Source organism: Pseudopipra pipra, chromosome 1, assembly GCF_036250125.1.
Source record: "Pseudopipra pipra isolate bDixPip1 chromosome 1, bDixPip1.hap1, whole genome shotgun sequence".
Taxonomy (NCBI): domain Eukaryota; kingdom Metazoa; phylum Chordata; class Aves; order Passeriformes; family Pipridae; genus Pseudopipra; species Pseudopipra pipra.
The window spans coordinates 25,072,354-25,085,263 of record NC_087549.1 but is presented as its reverse complement, the minus strand read 5'-3'; the positions used below and the strand labels follow the sequence as shown (position 1 = coordinate 25,085,263).

Below are 12,910 nucleotides of genomic sequence, written 5' to 3'. Positions count from 1 at the left end.
TTTAGGAAATACAGAGCATTTAGAAGAGGAGACTTTGAAACTGCAGAGTGTTTTCAGACTTGGTGACAGCAAAGCTGCCAGTCGTGCTGCCATCCCACACATGCAAAGACAAGAGGCAGTCACTCAGAAAATGGTGTCTGTGCCTTACTCAAAACCTGCTGTTCTCCTGGTGGCATCAATGCTTTATTTAGGTCACTTTATAAAAAGGACAAATAAAGCCTCAGGGCAGATTTGCATCCTTTGACTCTGTAAGCAGAATCTGTTCTCATGTTGGAGTAAATGGTGGTGGCTTTGGTTTGTTGAAGATAAGAGATCTTGTTATTATACACTTGAGTGTACTGCAATGGAAAAAAGAATTTGATTTTCTATTAGAAACAAATAATCGAAAGTCTTCATACTGTTTCCTCAAGTTTCACTAGTTGGAAAAAAAAAACCAAAACCAAAACCAAACAAAACCTCCCAAACAAATACAACAAGGCAACAAAAGCCCAAAACCAAACAAATGAAAACAAAAACAACAACAAAAACCACAAACAGGCAAACAAACAAAAAACAAACAAAACCCCATGAGTGGGAATAATATTTTTTTTCTCATTTTATTGGTCTGCCCTCAAAGATCTCCCGCAGGTTACATTGATTCCTCAATAAAGAAAGACTTCCATTTGCAGTAAGGTTTTTTTGGTGCCATTAGAAGAAATCTGCTGCAGAATTCAGCCTAATAGCACAAAATATTTCCAATAGCAAAAATTCCCTAGGGAGAAGAGTTTGTTAGAAACCTGAACAGCCAATATATAACTGAAGTTATGTCCAATTCTAGCTATACAATACTAGTTAATTGAAGTATACAAATATAGGTATCCCTTTTTTTCCCTTATTGTTTTCTTCATCTGTGTGGTTTAATCACAACTTTAATGATCTTTATGTCCCCTTTTTTTTCTTTATGCATTCAAATATATAACTCCACTTGCCAGAGTAAACAATATATCACACCTCATGCAGCTGAAATCATTGTCCTACTCCCATCACAAAAAGTCTGTGTAACTTTGTTTTCCTCAAAATACTGTCAGAAAATTCTGTAAAAAACATCAGCCATGTTAGGAGGTTTTCAAACCATATATTTTGCAGGTGATTTTCTTGAACAGCCCCTGCATGAGCTCAAGGCAAATTCTAATGATGTTGGTAAAAAACAGCCTACCAAACAAGGATGAAACCCTTGTGATTTGGTGGACTATTTAGACATATGGTTAATATGAGAATTTACTGTGAGAGCAACCCATTTCAATGGATTGACCATACTCTCTGTCCCTTTGCCCAGTGCCTACCTGATGCCTCTCCCCTTTCTCCTCTCTATGTCATCTGTGGTACCAGCTGCCTTCTCACCAGCAAATTGTGAACAATAAGAATAACTTCTTACATAGCTTAGGCACTGCTCAAAAGCATGGCTTGCTTTCCCAGAAGAGCAAAGTACTTTTTTTCTTAGGTTTTACTGTTAAATCTATGGAAAAGAAAGATAACTGTTGGACCAGATTTTGTGTCTGTGCTCCTTTCCTTGCCCAAGAGCAGCAGTAGGAAATTTTGGTGATATTTGCAGGTATGTCCTTGCATCCATAGGGCAGTAAAGATATTAGTTGTCTCAATATATAAGTTAATGAGACTACCTAAGATAGAGCTACAGTGAATTGTTCAACAAAACATATGTGATTTTTTTTTTGTTAGTGAATAGCAGGTCACCAAACCTTGAAACTACCTGTAGGAAAAAGTCAGTTTTGTTGAGTCTCACTTGAGCAATGTCTTTAAGCAACAGGCACACTAAGAAAGTGCTTAAATCCCATCTTTTCAAAACAACATGGGTTGTAATTTTCAGATGACCCTAATTTCAGAAGTGAACTAATTTATACTCTTAAAAGTGTTTTAAAATATAAATATTTAAAGCAGAACTAAAATATTTTGAAATTATTGAAATTAAACTTCTTTTATGAGGATGGTCAGAAATTTGGCCAATTGTTTTGCAGTAAATGTTTTTTAAATATTTCTGGCTTCAGTTCAAATGGGACAAAAAAACTTACAGGTGACATATAAAGACGAAAAAGAAAATTAACATGGAGATGTTGTTATGTGCATACAATCCCTTGTGCTTGTTTCAGTATTTGCTGCTATCCCAGTGTGAATCAAGAAGAATGAGGTAACTTATACTTAGAGACATGTATAAAAGATGTATGAAAACCCTAATAATTTTTATTATGCCTTGTGTCTGTCACTCACAAAGTCCTCTCTTTTTTAGGGACAGCATACTTTTAATGCTAGAGCTTCCTTCAGTGAACTCCACTTAGACATCTCCACTTAATTACTCTAAGTTATTTACAGGGGGATTTTTTCTTAATCTTGGAATGAAGGAATTTACTTGCCTTTGAGAAACTTATCCTGAATTTTTTCACAGTAACACCCTTTTTTTTCACTCAGTCTGGATCTGTGTCCTATGAGTGGGCTACAGCAAGTCTGAGAGTAGATAACTGCTTTTCTAACATGTCAGCAGCATATGTACATGTCAATCCATGTTACACAGGAAGTAAGTGAACATCATCATTTTACTGAGGAGCTCCTGTAATTTTCAATTTCCATATTAACCGGAAAAATAAGACTTCTTGGGAAGTTTATGACCTGAAGAGTGACAAATACTTGCAATGCACAGACATGGTTCCCGGATAGTCTTTACCGCAATACAGCTCTCCAACCCACATGGATTGCATCAGGAAAAGCAGGCTGGTGCCTACCTCTTGGTACAAGGAGGGAAAAATTACTGGGAAAAAAAGGGATGAAAGCCTTCCTGAGCAGTCTGCTGAGTGACAACCTCTTCCTTCTACCAAGGAAGAGTTTCCAAGTGTATGTCATCCAAGAATGAATTGATTCCCCAGTAAGGTCTGTATCCTGGTTTCAGGACACAACCAGTGTCCATGCCTGCTAACAGCTGTTCATTGGAACCTGCTACCCTGCTTCTGCCATACTTGGCAGCTCCTTTCTCACTTCAGCACAGCACAATGGACGGCAGCATCTCGTCACATCTACTCACGAGCTTGTCTAAAACACATTCTCATGACATCATCTCGACACCAGTTTGCAGTGCGGGACTTGTGCACCACCTTCAGCCTCAAAAGGAGTGTTTAGCTTCAAGATGGTTGAGAGGGGACCGTATCAATGTCTGTAAGTATCTGAAGGGAAGGTGTCAACAGAATGGAGCCAGGCCTTCTCAGTGGTGCCAAGCAATAGGACAAGCGGCAATGGGCAGAAACTGATGCACGGGAAGCCCCACCTGAATATGAGAAAGAACTTCTTTACGGTGTTCGTGATCGTGCACTGTAACAGAATGCCCAGAGAGGTTGTGGAGTCTCCTTCACTGGAAACATTCCAGAACTGTCTGGACACAATCCTGTGCCATGTTCTCTAGGATGACCCTTCTTGAGCAGGGAGGCTGAACCAGATGGCCCACCGTGGTCTCTTCCAACCTTACCCATTCCACGATTCTGTGATTTGGCCACTGCTGAGTAACAAAGCATTACCAAAGTATCATGGAGCAGATCAATTGGTGTAGGGGTGGCTCTGTCAGACATGCATGTGAGCAAACTGCACTCCTGGGCAGTGTTTTAGACAAGCAAGGCCCCATTCCTCTGAATAATTTTATGCTATTCCTGTCAAATCAGAAGTCTCTTCCAAAAACATTTAGTGACATTTAGTCTCAAATGCCTGAAAACTGGAAGTCAACTGCTAGGAAGAAACTTTGTTGCCTTCCACAGCACCCATGGCCAAAATGAAGACAAGACAGTGTAACCAGAGCTAGCCCATCTGACAACTCATCTTACCTGAAGTTGTTCAGGGTATGACCTATTTCAAGGGTTGAAATATAGTCTGAGTGACCTATTGAGGTTTCAGCACACAGTAGCATTAGTTTAGTTGTGCATAGAGAGGGGGGAGCAGCAAGTGGCTGCATTCGTGCAAATGCCAAGGTATAGCTGATGTTTTCACAACTCCATTTCTGGGCAACTCCGAGGATTCTCAGGAAGACTTTCCCAGAGGTCTAACAATATACAAAATTACCACAAGTCTAGTTCATGTAGAGGAGGATTCTGTTGAAAGAGAAGGTGTTTTTCTCTCTTGCTGTTCTCTGGGACTTGCTGACTGCTCCCAGAGCTGTAATGAAGGTGAGAACTGAGCCACTGAGAATATATTATATATTCTCTGTCTTATACTAAAGCACATATGTATTGTCAGTTTATATTTATGTATTTCATAACATAAGTGTACGTGTTTCATCACACTGTGAAGTATCATTTTAAGATATTAAGAATGTGAAGTACACCCAGTACAAGATGTGACCCTGCAGGCATGCCACAACAGTGTACAACTTCATCTCCTGAGCCTGGGAGACCCACAGGTACAAGTGGATAGGACTTAGGGGACAGGTGTTGCCATCAGGAGAAGGGCACCACCACTTCCTGAACCTGTCACCACTGAGGCCTCCAGGGTCATGCAGAGTCTTCACTGGTGTCCTTTTCCTGCATTTCAAAGAGTAATTATACTTACAAAACAACAGCATTTTATTTCTCTCTGTTTTTCTCCAAAACTCCTTAGCTGCACTCTCTTTCTGGCTTACATTTTAAATGTGCCTTGGCAGCAAAAGCCTCAGCTTCTTTAATTTATTACCTCTGTTTATGGAATATGGATATTGGGCCAACTTTACTTCTTACATTAAGTGAATCAGTGCAAATGCAATCACTTTTGGACATCCACCGTATAAAATAAGCATATTTAGATGATCAAATAAGTGTTCCCATATGCATGTTGGCTGGTATTTCATGCTGGTATAGCATTCTTATTTTTCTTATGTGGTGTCCTTTGTCTTCTTTCCTTCCCTTTTTGACTGCATTTGGTCAGATATTCAGGAAAAAAAAAATTACTTGTACCTTAAAAGAAATACTGTCTATTCAGCATATGGCATTTATAGAACTTCGGAAATTCTTTTGGGAGGTGTGCTTCAGATTAGCGGTCTCTCTCATTCAGGGATGGTTTTAATTTGTTAGCACTTTAGATCTGTAGTCTTGAGGTAGCTCCTTTTTCAGTCAATAAAATGGTTAGTGAAATGAGGGTAAAATATTATAATTGTGTTCTTCAAGTCAGATTTTTTATGTGGGTTTTTTTTTCCTCCTGGTATGTAAATCTGTCATTCTGAGAAGAATTTTTCCTATTTTCTTTTAATCTTCGGTGCATGTGCCAAGAATGATGATTTTAAACATGAATTACCACAGTGACTCAAAGTCAAACTGCTCAGAGGCTGTTACCCTGAGATGAGAAGGGAGCCAAAAGCAGCCCAGCTTTGACTACAGAGATTCTGACTGAAGTCTGCCACCCTGTCTACAGGGTCGCCTCTGCTCACAGCTCTTCCCCTCTTTGGTACCACAGGCACAACACCAGCTGCAAAGTGACAAGCCACGCATAAGAAAAGCCAGCCAGAGTAGCAAAGACGAAGATGTACTTGAACCCCACTGACTGCTGGCTGCTGGCTTCCTGCAAAGTAACAGCTCTGTCATAGGCAGCCTGGCATGTCCATTTATCCACCTTTACTCATCAGTGATGTATAGCCAAAGCCCTTAGCTCTGATGCTTTGTGAAAGGAGCGAAGGGATGTACAAATGCCACAAAAACCTTCGCCAGCAGCAGCCAGCTGTGGCAACAACATAATGGATACAGCTGAAGAACAAGTCAGCAAAAGGTCTCTAATCTTCTGTGGCTACAAATTAAAGTCTTTGTCTGGCAGAAACTGTTGAAAATGGCATTGCCTCTATGAAGTAAATGAGAAGAGCAATAGAGGATGGCACTGTGGTTTGCTACAGTGACCAGAAAAACAGGTGCCCTCAGGACCTTGTGACTCATCCCATCCATCCCAGTCCCAAGGTAGAATCTGCATCTAGTCAGTCAGGCAGGTAGACGTTTGTATAACCTGACCCTAACAACCTTCTTGTCACAGGGATTTCATATGTTCCCAGTTAGTCTTTACTGGGGCTCCAAACCCCTTCCCAGAAAAAAGCTTTTCCCAACACGCAACCGAAAGCATTGCTATAACTTCAGCTCATTGTTTTCATTCCCCTTGCTCACAGACATAGAGAACAGATTGTTCTCTTCATTCTATGGCACTTTTTTTACACTACAACCATGTTTTCCCATCAGTTATTTCTTTCCTTCTTTCACACTGAAATACGTGGGCATTGCCAGGGGGTTGCCTTCCTTAGCCCTTCCTTCCTTACTTACTATGGACTTGACTGCTGTGTGAAGACCAGTCTACATGGTCAGTTCACTGACAGAGAGACAATATGCACCTTGTGAGTCAAACCACAGTGCAAAGACGTGGATGACCAAAGAGGCCACTGAAAGGCAATCCAAGAAGCCGTAGGTGTGCAACATGCCACAAGTATTCCTGTCATTGGGTATGTGTGTGTGTGCCTGGATGCTTTGGACCTTGGTTTTTTAGTTACACAAATGGTGAATTTATTTCTGTCACTCTAAAAGATTTTCAAATGGATATGCACTTGTTTCTCTCCTCTTAAATATTCACGTAAAGAAAACTAACAGTAATATTTTGCATCAGGAATTAGCTTAAGTGGTAAATTGCTTTGCAACTTGACTATTGTGATTTAGAAATTAACAAATCCTCCCAAAATGTCCAAGCCCCTCTAGGGATAGTTGGCATTAAACCATCCTCAGAGGACCTGCAGAGATGGAAGTTGCTTTCCCTATTTCCATCTCCCCACAGGTAATCAGGGACACATCCTGCAGCTGGAGCTTGTGGGTATCTGCTGGGTATCTGTGGGTATCTTGCCTGGGGTATCTGAGCCCATTGCAAGAGGATGAATTGCAAGATATCTAATGTTTCACATGAGCAAAGTCAAAAGCACCATGCTGAGTAAATTATAAACATGCTTGAAAACACAACAGTGAGCAAAAGCAAAAACACAAACTTGAACAGTTTCCTTTCTCTTGAAAACCTATACTGATCATGAACTCCTTATGAAGGCAAAGTTATGATTTCGTCCAAGAAAAAAGGCTTCTGTTTGAAGTTAAAACAATTAGCTTTATTATTTAGAAAAACAAAATCCAAAACTAGAGAGAGGTACAACTGAATAATATTTCATAACATATAGGAAGTTTCACCATTACACTTGACAGGAACAGAATAGGCTGGAATCAAAGGGGTATGTTAACAACTCAGCATATCTCCCCCTTTGGAAGTAGTATTAGTCTATCATATCACCAAAAAATAATAAATCTTTGTAAAAGGCAGAAGTTGCTTTCATAGTCTGGTGGCAAAACCCATCTGGCACTATTGGAAAAGTAAAAAAAGGCAACGTACTCTAAATTACATTGTTAAAACACCTACAGCCTAGTTCATTTTCATATGCTATCCATATGTAAGCCCTGAGCAATAGACAGCCACTTAAAAACCGTTGTTCTGCGTGTGTGTGTGTGTGTGTGTGAGAGAGAGAGAGAGAGAAGATAGAGACCTGTGTTTTTATTCTGATATTTTCAAGTGGAAATATTGCAAAATCTAACTGGCATGAAAATAATTAAACTGCATAAATAAATGAATAAATATAATAGCAAGTTTTCACATATAAAAATTCCTGAAAAGTTTTTAGCTTTATCAACCCCCTTCCACACCCACCAGAGCATATGGCCCTCTGTTTGTGCAAATCAGCCGTCTTTGCTTAAAGTGGTTGTTTCTATTAACACTGTGACTAATTACTGAAAACAAACATGTGTAAGTATGATCTCTGCTAACTGCCTCTGTCAACCCATCTTTTTCTTCTTGCTATTCAGTTGAAGGGATTAAGATTGCTTGCAAAAGTACAGTAGACCTCCACTTAGTCTGCTAACTGGCATGAATAAACAAAGCCCATCAACCACAATTGACGTCAGGCTTCAAAAAATGTTTTTTACATTAGTTTTAAAAGAAACCCCAAGAAAAAAAAGAAGTGAAAAAGTTTCAGAGAACCTCAGAACACCAAATGTAAAGACCTTTAACATGGGACATAAGGGGCTGCTTTGGGATGGGTATTGAGAACACAGCAGCTCTACAAGCTGCAGCACAAGAGCTCAGATGGGTGGCAGACATTTTGTGCTGAGGGTAACCAGCGTTGTCTCGGTATGCAAGTCTGGACATACATGCACACAGAAGGGGCATCCAGAGAAACTTTAATGTCAGTCTTTCTTGTGGTTTTCTCCCATCCAGAAATAAAAACAACAACAACAAAAAAGACTCAAAGCATCCATTTGGTCTTTGTAAGATACAAAGAAGAAGAGATGCAAGCAGATTTTTCTTCCAAGTGCCCTAAAAAAGCTGGATTAATGCACTGCTATGACAGCATTACAAAGTGGGGGACAGCAGCCCACACGGTTCCTCATCTTGTTGCTTACCTGGGACTAGAGGAGAATGGAGAGATCCAGGCTGCTTTGAAGCACATGTTGTCCTTATCAGAGTAGAAATAGAGGGGGAAAAAAAAACATTTTTATGGTGGAGCATCAATGCATGTGCTCTTCACATCTCCAGTGTATGCGCTGGCTGTAGCCCTGGAGAAGCTGCTGGGCTCTGAGTTGCTGAGGCCAGTGATGAAACCAGGTCTCAGTGCACTTCATTCTCACACACACACTGACTGCCCCTGAGAGGAGCCAGCTCTACAGGATGGAGAGAGAGCTACTAACCTCCTTTACACTGCCATGCTGCCTAACATGAGCTGTGGGACAGGGTCTTAGTGCATTTTACCTCAAGTTGTACATAATGTAAAAACAAATTACATGCTAGAAAATTGCGCAAGTCTACATCTGCTGCTTTTTCCAAGCTCATAGTATGGTTGGGAGCCAATTCCCTGTCATTTCTCATCTCTTGCACTTTACACAGGGTGTTTCCTTTATAAAACAACTTGCCTTTGGGTTTAATGATTTCTAAGGAAACATAACTCTGTCACTGCGCTCCGGTGTTTAATTTCTCCTTTGCCGTTAGTGTCTGCCTGGTGCAGCCCAGGGACGCCAGTGTGCTCACTGAACTGTGCATGCACTTTGTGTGCTCTTGGGCTCATGCCCGTGCCTAGAAGCTGGTGTTTGATCTAGACTGAACAAGATGGCCTTAGCCTTCAAAGTCAGTGTGTTTACATTCCTCTTCTCTATCTTGCCTCTTTTTTTCAAGTACCCCCAAGATAGCTGTCTTGCTGTTAGAATAAATACTTACCTTGTGCACTGCCCTTTTCTCTGGTGGCCTCAGCATGCTTTTGCAGAGGTGGAAGCACTGTTAACTCATTTTATGGGTGAAAAAATGGCAGCACAGTGCTCAGACCTCTAGGGCAAAGCAGGGAGAGAAACAGCCAGGAAAAAAGCACAGATGTCCTCTCAACCCAGCCCAATGTAACCCAGCCTGGTTCAAACCCGTCTAGTGAGCCATAGCACCTTGGCTTTCCTGCCAGCCACCCTTGTCTCAGTGACTCCTTCTCTCCCTCCCAAACCAGGCCTCTTGGTGCAGTGGGCTGAGGGAGGCAGAAAATGGGTAAGCATAGCAAGGGATGGGCAGAAATAAAGTCCTTAATTATTCAGTCCTTAACTGTTCACTGCAGTGCAACGTGGGTTGAAGCAACCAGGGCAGATGTGCTGATTGCCTGGTCTGTGCGAATCACTGGAGGAGACTGGGTCGGATAGTAAGGTCCTGTGAACCAGACTGGTGAGAAGATATGGGAAAGAGGTGGGGGGAAAACCTTTCTGAGAACAGGAGGTGAGTAGGATCAGTGTTCAGCTGGCTCTGTCTCTCATCACATGACATTTCTTTGGCTGTAGGAACAGCAAAATCCACTGCCATCCACCCATTCAGAAACGGCCTCTCTCTGCCTGGGACAGCCACTGCACAGCAGGGACAAGGGCTCTGCTGGCAGTAATGGGGAGAGTCTATCTGGCTCTTCTCAAGCTCAGTAGACATACTGATCTTGCTTGCCAGGACTAAAGCCATGTAAAGGAAAAACCAGTGATTCGGTGGTTGCTGCTTGTTCCTACTGTCATGCCCAGTACACATGAGAAAAATCAGCTCCAAACATGGCACATGAACAAACAGTCTGAGAGCTGGAATAACCAATCAAAAAACAAGGGAGCTACAGGAACAGGAAAGCATCTGCAGCAAGGTGTACAAAACTCAAACATTAGTTTACTGTTCAGCCCCTCTTCAGTCATCTTATCGGTGCGACCTAACCCTCCTCAGTACGCCTTGGAGAGGGGAGATGAAGCAGAAACAATCTCATCAGGTTTGAGGCTTGAGTCTCATCAGGTTTCCTTCCCTTCTTACAGACATTTTAATTTTGCCACCACTTCTCTGAAGATTCAAAAATGTGAAGCAAAGCACCTTGGTTTTGGCTGATGTGTCTCACACTAAGGCAGAGAAAATCGGCATTACCAGTGCTGACACTGCACCCTCAGTTTGCTGCACTAATACAGGATCAGGTACTTTAAGCCTACGGGTTGGGGGAAAAAAAGAGTCAAAATGGTAAACAGCCTACATCTTACCTGCACTTCAGCTCAAAATCAGGCAATGCAGTTTAACACACACACGAAAAAAGTCAATCCGAGGGCAGAACCTCTCAGACTTCATAGTTAGCATTTCCCAAAGCATGGTGGAGGCTGACAATTATTTTCCGCTCTCTGAAGCCTGCGGTTCGAAACTGACAACTCTGAGCTCAATTCCCCTTTCACTCTAAATGCCATTTAATGGCTGTGTAACTGGAAGGGTCAAAAATCAGGTCTCATTTGGCAATGGCCCCTTCCAGAGCCAAGGCCATGGCCCCTGCTGAGGCACAGGAGAGCTCCCAATTTCCAGGCGGTCATTCACAAACACTGGGCTGGCTCAAGAACAGCTTTTACAGAAACTCTAAACACCAAAATGCTTTCAAAGAGTACAGATTGTACAGATGACAAGAGAAATTACTCAAATTACTAGAAGGCTTGTGAGAACCTTAAAAGACTGCTTAGTTCAGTGCTGGAATTCTGACATGAAAAAAATAAAACCTCATTGCATATGTCTTCACGTTGCACTTATTTATGCCTCTGCCCCTCCTCTATCTTACACCAACTTGCAAAATGAACAAAAAATACCTCCTCTGTTTCCTTAACAAGGTGAAGAGCTCATGCTCCATATCAGAGTCTTTGGGACATTCCATTAGGAATGTATCTACAATTTTACTGAAAACCCAAACTGAAATAAAATCCTTCTAAAAAGTGTTAATCCATTATATAGGCTTTGCAATGTTCACACTTCCTCTCCTCTTCTGGGAGGGTGCAGGGGGTGGGGAGTGATGTTAATTCCAATCCCAATGTCAAATATCAATTTAAATCAAATTGGGATTTAATATCAATTCACAATTTATACATATTTGAGGTCATGGCCATTATTTGATATCTTAAAAAATACTATGTGTCTACAACAAGAAGTAAGAGAATTCCATGAGTCCAGGGAGGATGGTTTACACTGGCAAAACAGCAATGTTTGAATGCAATTGGCAATGTCTGAGTACTTGTGGGAAGTTTCTGGAAGCAGACCATGGTACAGAGCTAGGACCAAACACTGCACATGGAAATCATGTTGATGATGGTTCTCCTCCTGCTAGGGCAGTCTTCATTTCTGTAACAATCACACTATGGATGGATTTAATTCTGGAGATGGCACATTTAATTAAGCCCTGCATGTACCAGAGAGTACCCTCGGGAAATGCACTGGACAAAGGCTGTAGAAGTTATTGCTTGGTCTACACCTCTGGAAAGGTGCTTCCCTTTCTTAATGAGTATTTCCATTAAATTTAAAATAGAAAGAGATGTCTATGTAAAAACTCAAGTGCAGAGGAACCATTAAAACCAGATATGGTTTTATGACAGCAATTAATCTAGGCATTAGTTTGACTTTGAAGGCAAAGCACATCTCTGATCCAAGCCCTTAAGCATAAGCACTTTGGGGGTTTTCTTACGAAGTCTCCCCCAGCCACAAACAAGAGACAGATTTGAGCTTGCTGGACATGGACATAAACTGAAACTTAGAAGAGATCCCCTCAAGAACCTGACACCAAGGCTTTCCTGTCTCATCCAGAAGCTGGAAAAAGTGAGATTACATGACCCTGTGATCCATGTCAGCATTTCAAGTGACATTTTCCTGTGCTGGGGCTAGTGACTCACAAAGTACCATTCACAGAGGGAACACTGGTAACGAAGTTCCACAGAGAAGGTAGGAATACAGATTTTTAACATTTTTATTACACAGTAAAGAATACAACAATACCTGAATCATACTTTAAAAGATTCACAGGTTGACAGACCATACATTACAGTCCAACTAAAGAAAAAAAGGATAAACAAGAAACCACAGTTCAGACATAGTAGACTTAAAAGCTCAAGAGTATGCTGACAAAAGCACAATGCCTAGACCCCACCCCCCCTCAGTGTTAGTCTACCATTAACTTGTGGTACATGTCTGAAATTCAGTATTGCACAACAACTTTTCTTTTTTTTTTTTTTTCACAATAATGTCGCGGAACCCCAAAAAAAAAAAAAATAAGAAAGTACTTCAAATCTGCATTTCAACAGTCTCCAATCTTTAATTTTTTTTAATTTTTTTTTATTTTTTTTTTTTAGTTTCTGTTCCTTGAGGAATTCGGACAACATGGAGTCACTTTCTTCCCCTAAACGTATTCCAGACATAGGCATGCTTTGCATAAGTAAACCAGCCTTGTAATTTTTTTTAAATCCCCAAGACATGCACCTACACAAAATAAAAAAAAAAAATTAAAAAAAAATTAAAAAAAAAGAGACAGGCGGCCCCTGTCACACACAGTCTCATGACAGAGAAAGAG

The 12,910-nt window shown here is 41.1% G+C and overlaps 1 protein-coding gene across 7 annotated transcripts in view; it reads right to left on the bottom strand.

Moving 5' to 3' along the window:
* Nucleotides 1-12,292: 12,292 nt before the first annotated feature.
* The window catches only part of RUNX1T1 (RUNX1 partner transcriptional co-repressor 1), a 112,470-nt gene continuing 111,852 nt past the window's right edge, over nt 12,293-12,910 (bottom strand). For all 7 annotated transcript variants that reach the window (XM_064649010.1, XM_064649028.1, XM_064649042.1 and 4 more), the window contains one exon: nt 12,293-12,910. This exon is cut by the window's right edge and continues 3,463 nt beyond it. The gene's annotated coding sequence lies outside the window, so the exon portion shown is untranslated.